Source organism: Hesperophylax consimilis, chromosome 13 (assembly GCF_061612785.1).
Source record: "Hesperophylax consimilis isolate HC1 chromosome 13, BYU_Hcon_1.0, whole genome shotgun sequence".
Classification (NCBI taxonomy): domain Eukaryota; kingdom Metazoa; phylum Arthropoda; class Insecta; order Trichoptera; family Limnephilidae; genus Hesperophylax; species Hesperophylax consimilis.
Window position 1 is genome coordinate 6,378,674 of NC_142848.1, and position 8,462 is coordinate 6,387,135.

Genomic DNA, 8,462 nt, shown 5'->3' on the forward strand with positions numbered 1-8,462 from the left:
ATATCAATTATCGATAGGTTTATAATAATATTCAATTTCCAATAGACACGTGAAATATTGTCAATAAAACATTAATCAATACGCATATTAAGTACCTACATATGAAGTTACATAAGGAAACTACGCATATCATCTATATTTTAATTGACTTAGCACTAATTAATTATAGTAAATAAAACTTAAGTGTGTGATTTACTGCGATTAACTGTCGAGGCAACTCGTAAGATGTGTAGACATCAATATTTAAATTACACACCGGCCCTGATGAAAGACACTGTAAAGTTATCCAAAACGTTGGCTAAATAACAAGGTAGGTGAACACGGCATAATGCCCCGAAAATAAACCACCATATTACTTTTGGCCGTGAAAATCTCAAATCATATCTATTAAGAATCTCTTCCAATTATTGATAATTCCGGTAAAAAATGGAATTGCAGGACGAACAAATTTACAAGTTTTCTGATAAAGATTTAGTAAATTACAAATTCATTATCATGATGTCGGAACAAGTATTCAAGAAAATCCGAATATTTTTGCATTTCGTCATGATTTCAGAAAAGGAATAAAGTACCTACCTACTACTGGTTGATATTTCTTTTGCCAGAACATTATTTTAATTCTATATTTGAAATTCTTATTTCCTTACTTTGAATTTCTTAGGGTTAATTGACGAGTAATGTCAGATTTCGTGATTTGTCAAGGGTCTGCACTTTTGTCATTTTCAAGAAAGCGTTATATAGTAATTGACAAACTAGATTTACAAACAAAATATCTTGTGTTTTTTCACGACTATTATTACTAATAATTCTATTTTCTCTAGTACTAATAAATCTAAACGTAACATGAGAGATATAAAATAAACATTCAGGATAATAAAGTTAATTAGGTCCAATGGCATAGTGGTTAGTGACCAGAATTCTGACCAGAATTCATTACATCCCTGACCAGCACATTAGCATTTTTAAAAAAGTAAGATTCACACAGGAGGCCCTTAGAAAAATAATTCCCCTCCGGGCCTATGTCATCTTTTGGGATGCTGTTAAGAGGTTCTTTTTAGGATGAGAAGGAGAGGAATTTTTGGGAATGAGAAAGGTATGAGGGGTGGGTAGGAATCTGAGGGTCGGAGTGACGGACGCACGAACCCATCCCTCTAACCACGGTTCAGGGCAATGTTCTAAGAGCGTCCTGCTGGAGCGACCAAAAAGTCTTTCTTATCTCATGAACCCGGACACCTCTGCTAAGTCACCAAACGTGGTGAACCTATGGTAGAGGTTTTGTTATAAACGGGTTTCCCAACCAGCACCCCAAATTGGCGTTGAAATAAATACTTAATAAGATATTCTCTCCGTTTAGTTTTTACCGACAGAATCTTTACTCGATTAAAATCAATGTTATTTATTGTAATGTGGTGTGCGTCACTTCCAAAGGCGCTAACAAGTCTCGTGATCGCGATATTGCGCTCTATTCCGCATGGTTATTAAACTAAAAAAATATTGGAAAATGTGATATTTCCTTATTCTATAAATTTATTTTATCCTTAGTTACTGGTTTATAACCTCTATACGGTAATATCAAAGTATCCTTGCCATTTAACATATTAAATCCATATAAAGAAACGTTCTCACACATAGCGAATAATAAAATTACACATTACGTATTTAGCTCCATAAGTTGAAATATCGTGAACTTGTACAGGTGTTTAGTTTTCTTATTCCGGTTTGGTGTGAAATCACGTAGGTAATGCATTTGACTTGATATTTATGTATTCTTATAATAAACTGACGGATTTATCAACATTCTTTAATCGCCTAGCGACGAAGGTGATTGCGACAAATGAAACTTTTCCTGTGTTGAACGATTGCATCCACAATTAAAATACAAGAAGAATATCCAAATCCAAATCCAAATCCAAAATTATTTATTGTAAAATTAAAATTACAAAAGGTATAGCTTATGGGTAGACCCCATTTCTTCCAGCTAACCACATTTATTTAATTACAATGTTTATACAGATAAAATAACAATATACCAATGAAAAAATAAAAAAATACAAATATATATACCAATAAAAATAGGTGTTTCATTTACGTGAGGTATTCACTCAACGTGTAGTGACATTTATTAACAAGGAAAGTGTTTAGTAACGTTTTGAATTTGTGTGTATCTTGTATTTGTTTAATGTTATGTGGAAGGTTGTTATATACTTTAATGGCCATGTAGTATGGTCCTTTTTGGAATATTGTTTTGTTTGCTTTTGGTATTAGTAAGTTTTCTGTGAGCCTTGTAGCGTATTTATGTGTTGAGTTTTTTAGTGGGAACTTGTCTGTAGATGATCGCACTAACATGCATAACTCCAATATATATATGTCTGTGACTGTCAGAATTTTCAGATTTTTAAACATAGGTCTACATGAATCTAAACGATCAGAGTTTTTAATTTTTCTTATGCATCTCTTTTGTATGATGAAAACATCTTTAGAGTTTACCGAGTTTCCCCAAAAAATAATACCGTATTTTATTATTGAGTATACATAACCGTAGTATGCGGCTATTACTGATTCGGTGTTTAATATTTTTCTTAAGGTACCCAGAACATAAGAAAAACTACTGATTTTTGCTACAATTTTTGAGACATGTTCTTTCCAGTTTATGTTTATATCTAATTCCATTCCCAGTAGTGAACAGGTTTGGGAAGGTTCGATAATATTATTATTAATGTTTACATTTATATTTATAGGTGTAGCTTGCACTGGACAAAATTTTAAAATTTGAAATATTCGAATGAATATTCGAAATCAAAATAGTTTAATTAATTATATTTTTTACAATTGATCTCTCGTATAGCAGATGGGTCATTATCTTTACCCTAGAACAACACAACTTGAACTGAAATCGTAGTCATGCAGATTTAAAAATCACGTGTATTTTAAGTCTATTAATTTAGATAATCTAATAATACATTGTTCTCATGAGGAAGATAATTGTGTTTTCCACATGCACATAATAAATTTTTTTGTTTCTCAACTTAATTATATTATTTCAAAACTCATTTTAGGATGGGAGTAACTTATAGTCATAGGTGAGAGGTAATGGGTCAATTTTACGTAGGTATTTTGATATCAAAGTTATGAGTTTCATATGCAAAACATTACAAGAATCAAAAAGAGAAAAGTATAACAAACAAAAAAGAATTCATTAATATACTATATATTCATTAATATTTGGTATTAATATACAATTGCAAGTTATTAGTGTAACAATACCAATTTTGGGCGTAGGTTGAATTCACCCTTTCTTCTTCGTTATTAATATATTGTTGTGAAGTTTAATTTGTAGAATTCAATTTAATGTTTTTATTATATAAAAGCAATTATATTATTATTCAATTTAAAAAAAGGTTTCTTTATTGATTAATGTACGCCTGTCCGGCTTTTACATAAAACAAGATAAAATTTATTCTATTACATAGTGCTTTCAAATTAACATAAAAGTTTTCAACTAGCAATAATCGCACCTCGGATAATCCTCATTGGTTACGATATCGCCACTGCGGAATTTATGTATTATTTTTTTAATTATATATATTTAATTAACAAAAGAAGATTTAAAAAATATATATATATCGAGGGATCCGTAGGATTTATAGGTCCAGTTAGGAGTTCTACCGATCAGAACCCTCTGATATGAACATATCTGGAGTCGGTGAATTATTTCCCATTTAATCTCTGGTGAGTTGACGTATTTTTCTTGTATTTTATGTATTTATTATGCTTATATTATGTACTTGCATAACGTGGATTGACTAGGTGATCATTTGTGGAAAAGTGTGTGGAAGGGTTTAGTTTTTCCTGTGGGGAAGATTTAACCCGGACATAAAGTTGGAAAAATATAGTAATATACATCACTACCAAACAACAAAAAATAGAGAATAGAGAATATAGAAATAGCATTAATACCTGCCTGGAGTAATTAACAAAAATCAACATTAAAGATTTAGTTAATTACAGATTGTATTATATAATAATGTTAGCAAAACAAAATGTTAGAAAATTTCTGATTCAAATTTTAGTGTGGAGTAAATAAAAATATAAACAAGCTCTGCTGTGTGATTATGAGTACGCGCGACAGCTGCTTTGCCTTCTGAAGGCATTATCAAACGGTGATTACATCTCCGTTGTTGTTTTCTAAATAAAGATCGGGCAGTGTAATACTTTGATCGTGTTATATTTTAAACAGGTAATGTATAAGAAACTATAATATCTTACGTATTTTTTTCCGTATCAAATGCGCAGTAAAATAATTAAAGAATTTTACACTACTTGCTTCTGAAAATAAATAACTATCTAAAGCAAGATAAACTTTTTCGAAGAAAACGAACATTTGTGTCAACTTCTGAGCCATTATGTAGCTTCTGAAAAATTTTATAAAAATACCTGACGAATGATTGCATCGGTAAATAAAATGTGTTTATTATTTGTACGCTGTGTTAGCGTATTGTTATCAACATAAGCCGGTTGTGTATCAAAATATTTACTTAAGTTTGTAAATAATAACAGTCGTTCCTGTATAAATACTCAGATCTCTGTTATCCGGCATTCATATTTATACCGGAAAACTCTAGTGCCGTTTAATTCTCTTTTATTTATTTCATTGACGCACTGATTTTTCAATACGAATTGTGGGAGAAACATACTATTTCTTTTAAAATACAATACTTATCGAACACCACTTTTATTTTAATGCTTAAGCTTCTTCAGGGATGTATAAAACATTACATATACTTTAGTATTATATAGCCCTGAAGAAGCCGCGGTTGAAGCGGAACCTGGTCGACATTAAGTTCAAGGAGAAAAATTAGTATTACGATTTATTAAAATCCTGTGAAAATTTTGATAGAACGCCATTTACGAATAATCTATTAGTACTTTCATAATATATCGAAAAACGTATTCTGAATTCTGACATCCCCGTAACACATTCGTGTTTTACTAGATTTTTACCAGAAATTAATTAGCAATATTTTATATGGGTAAGTTTTCTCCTTTTAGACATTGGAGTTGTATTTATGTTCTTTAAAATCAACCTTTAATATAATTGAATAACACAAGTAATATTAATAAAAATCAAATTATTTAAAAATAAATTATTCTCAGACTATAAAAAAATGAGATAAAAAGAATATGGCATTCAAAAATATTACCAATCGTTATTTCGGCTACTGGCATTATACCCATCTCTCTCATTAAAAATTTAGGCGTATAAGATCTATCAAAAAATTATATATAAAAATGCAAAAAACAGTCATTTTAAGTCCATGTAGGATTACGAAATATTTTTTAAATATTTATGTTGAGGGATCAGTAGGATTTATAGGCCCTGTTAGGAGTTCTACCGAGCCGAACCCTCTGATATGAAAGTATCTGGAGTCGGTGAATTATTTTTCCATTTGATCTCTGGTGAGTTGACGTGTTGTTCTTGCATTGTTATGTATTTATTTTGCTTATTTAATGCACTTGTATAATGTTGATTGACTAGATGATCATTTGTGGAAAAGTGTGTGGAAGGGTTTAGTTTTTCCTATGGGAAATATTTAACCCGGATATAAAATTGGAAAAGATAAAAAGTACGTAATTATTTCAAAAATAAAAAAACAATTATTAATATAATATTATTTCTTACTCTTGTGGTCGTCATGGTTATACGATTACGGTCAAATTCTTGTAAAAAATACTTTAAATTTGATAAGAATATCATGTACCTAATATTAAAATATTATTATAAATATAAAAATGTGCAGTGTATATGTAGAGTATACAATATGAAAAATAATCACGCAATTACTATTGAGAATTTTGACAAAAATGAGCATTGGTAAATTATTAAGAATCTCTTAAAATTATTAGTTATCCGGTTAAAAGCGGAGTTGCAGACCCTTAACGAACGAATGAATAGGTTTCCTGATAAACTTGTAGTGAAATACGAATAAATAATCACGATGTCGTGTTCATGAATATTGGAATATTTTCGAATTAGGTCTTATTATATCACATTTTTTACAAGATTACCGATAATTTGAAGAGATTCTTAATAAACCAGCAATAATAATTTTTCTACGTGTACATCCAACCGTAATCTGCTTACCTATTCTTACTTCTTAAAGTAAACATCTATCTACTGAAAAGAATAATAAGTACTTATTTATCATTTTATCGATAGACAAAAAAATATCCAAAAAAATATTTTCCCACTGAAAGATAAAGTAATAAATCCAAACGTGATTCATTAGATTTCTTATTGCAGTACGTCACCAGTCACTAGTTTTTATATCCAGTGCACTGACTATCTCTAGATGTGTAATTTATACAAATTTGAAAGAAAACTCGATCGTCAATTTATATAAAACCAACTTAGCCCCACTGGAAGTAGTCCAAAGAAGATTTATTCAAATAATTCATAAAAAACGTCAGATTATTCGACTCGTGAATTATTTCAGGAATTTAAAGTTTTAAATTTTATCAGAATCTATCAAAAAATGCATTACTCCAAATACCTAGTTCAAATCCACCAAAATAAACTAACAATAGAGTCATTGAGCACCAGAAAAACTACCGTGGGACAAATAATAATCCCTAAACTCAACAACGGCATGACACTTTTAGGCATACTCAGCCGTTAAATGTTTTGACAAACTCCCTAAAGACAAGCTAAAAAAATAATTGAAAATTTTCAGAATAAAATTAAAATACACTTTACTTAATTTGGTTGTGTGCTATAATATTTTATACAAAATCAGTGTTAAAAATATATGTATGAATTCACTTTATTATTCAATTTTATTTTAAATTAATTTCATTTATTTATTAAAAAAAACAGTTTTTAACATAAAAAACATACTTCAAAATACATATTTTTTTAATTGTGAAATAATTAGAGGGTTCTGTACACATATGTTAATAATTTTAAAGCTTATATGTATGGTAGTATTCCTGAAATTCATTTAATTTATAAAACTCAAGATTTGACTCCTATGACTAGAAGAAATCAGTACTCGAAAATGTTTGATTAATTTCAGCATAAGTAAGAAAAACAAGGCTTACTTCGGGCTTACAGACACCATCAACCGCTTCTACTGGTGTATATCTTCAGTGTATTAGTGACATAATAACTCTACTATAGTTGTACGATATAGATATCTACTAGTCATGAGTATATCACGAACACAGTTCCCTGATTCGAATGAAGTCATCGTCGATTTTAACGTAAAATATTCCGCTGCTTATAAAAACTAACAATGATAACCTAATTGCCGTCGGTACGTTATCCACGGTATAAAAAACATGCCAAACTAACATCTAATTTACGTATAATGATGTGGAAAATTGAAACTTTTTACTTTTTCATTCGAATATTAAAAACGTACTTATTTTTTTTATTCTTAAATTTTACCATAAATTTTTTTTTCAACAGAAGTGATCCCAACTCTTGACACATAACTAACAAACGAACTAACTAACTAACTAACTAACTAACTAACTAATCATCACGCCGTTTCCCCGCAGTGGTAGGCAGAGAGGACGGACCGCCAAACAACTCGGTCTTGGCACCCTTCTTGCCTCATTCACATTCATTCATCGTCTTATGCATACTCTTCTATTATTCTGACTTTTGACATGGCCCGACTCGAGTATCTGATTCACTTGATCGTGCCATGTCTTCCTCGGGCGTCCTCGACTTCTGCTACCATTCGCATTTGCATCATATATCCTCCTTACACTCCTAACTTCGCTCATTCGCTCTACATGTCCAAACCATCTAAGCGTCCCTTTCTTAATTTTACTCATTACGCTTACATCAGCCTTGCACTCTTTGCGGATCTCCACATTTCTCACACGATCAAACATGGTTTTACCACACATACGCCTCAGGGATCTCATTTCAACAGCATTCAATCTACTTTCATCCTTTCTTTGCCAGTTCCATGCCTCACTTCCATACATCAAGGTAAGTACCAGCACTCCGTTGTGGACTGCTAACTTCGCTTCTTTGGACAATTTTTTGCTAGCGCCAACGGCGTTCAGTCCTACATTAACGGAATTACCTGCATTTACCCTTCTTTCAATATCTCTGTCAGCCTTTCCATCTCTCGTAAACATACTTCCTAAATACACAAACTCATCCACCTGCTCCAAGTATACATTGACACATTGAATCTTGACACATTAATTTTAATGATTTAGCAATCCTGTTAGTCTAGCACAGATGATCGATGAATCCCTATGTCAATACGATATTGACTACATTCATCATCTATGGTCAGTGAGCACGGTCAACGATTGATAATAAATATTCTGTCGGCTGATAAAGACTGTCAATATATACATCTTTTTGAATAATATCGTTCGTTATGCAAAATTATTGGCCTATTAACGAACGTAGTTGAACTAACGAATAATATCGGTCT

General features: G+C 30.9%; 1 pseudogene; it reads right to left on the reverse strand.

The window, feature by feature from the left end:
• Positions 1-3,431: 3,431 nt before the first annotated feature.
• Positions 3,432-3,560, reverse strand: LOC149418368 (U4 spliceosomal RNA; annotated as a pseudogene).
• Between the last annotated feature and the right edge of the window lie 4,902 nt (positions 3,561-8,462).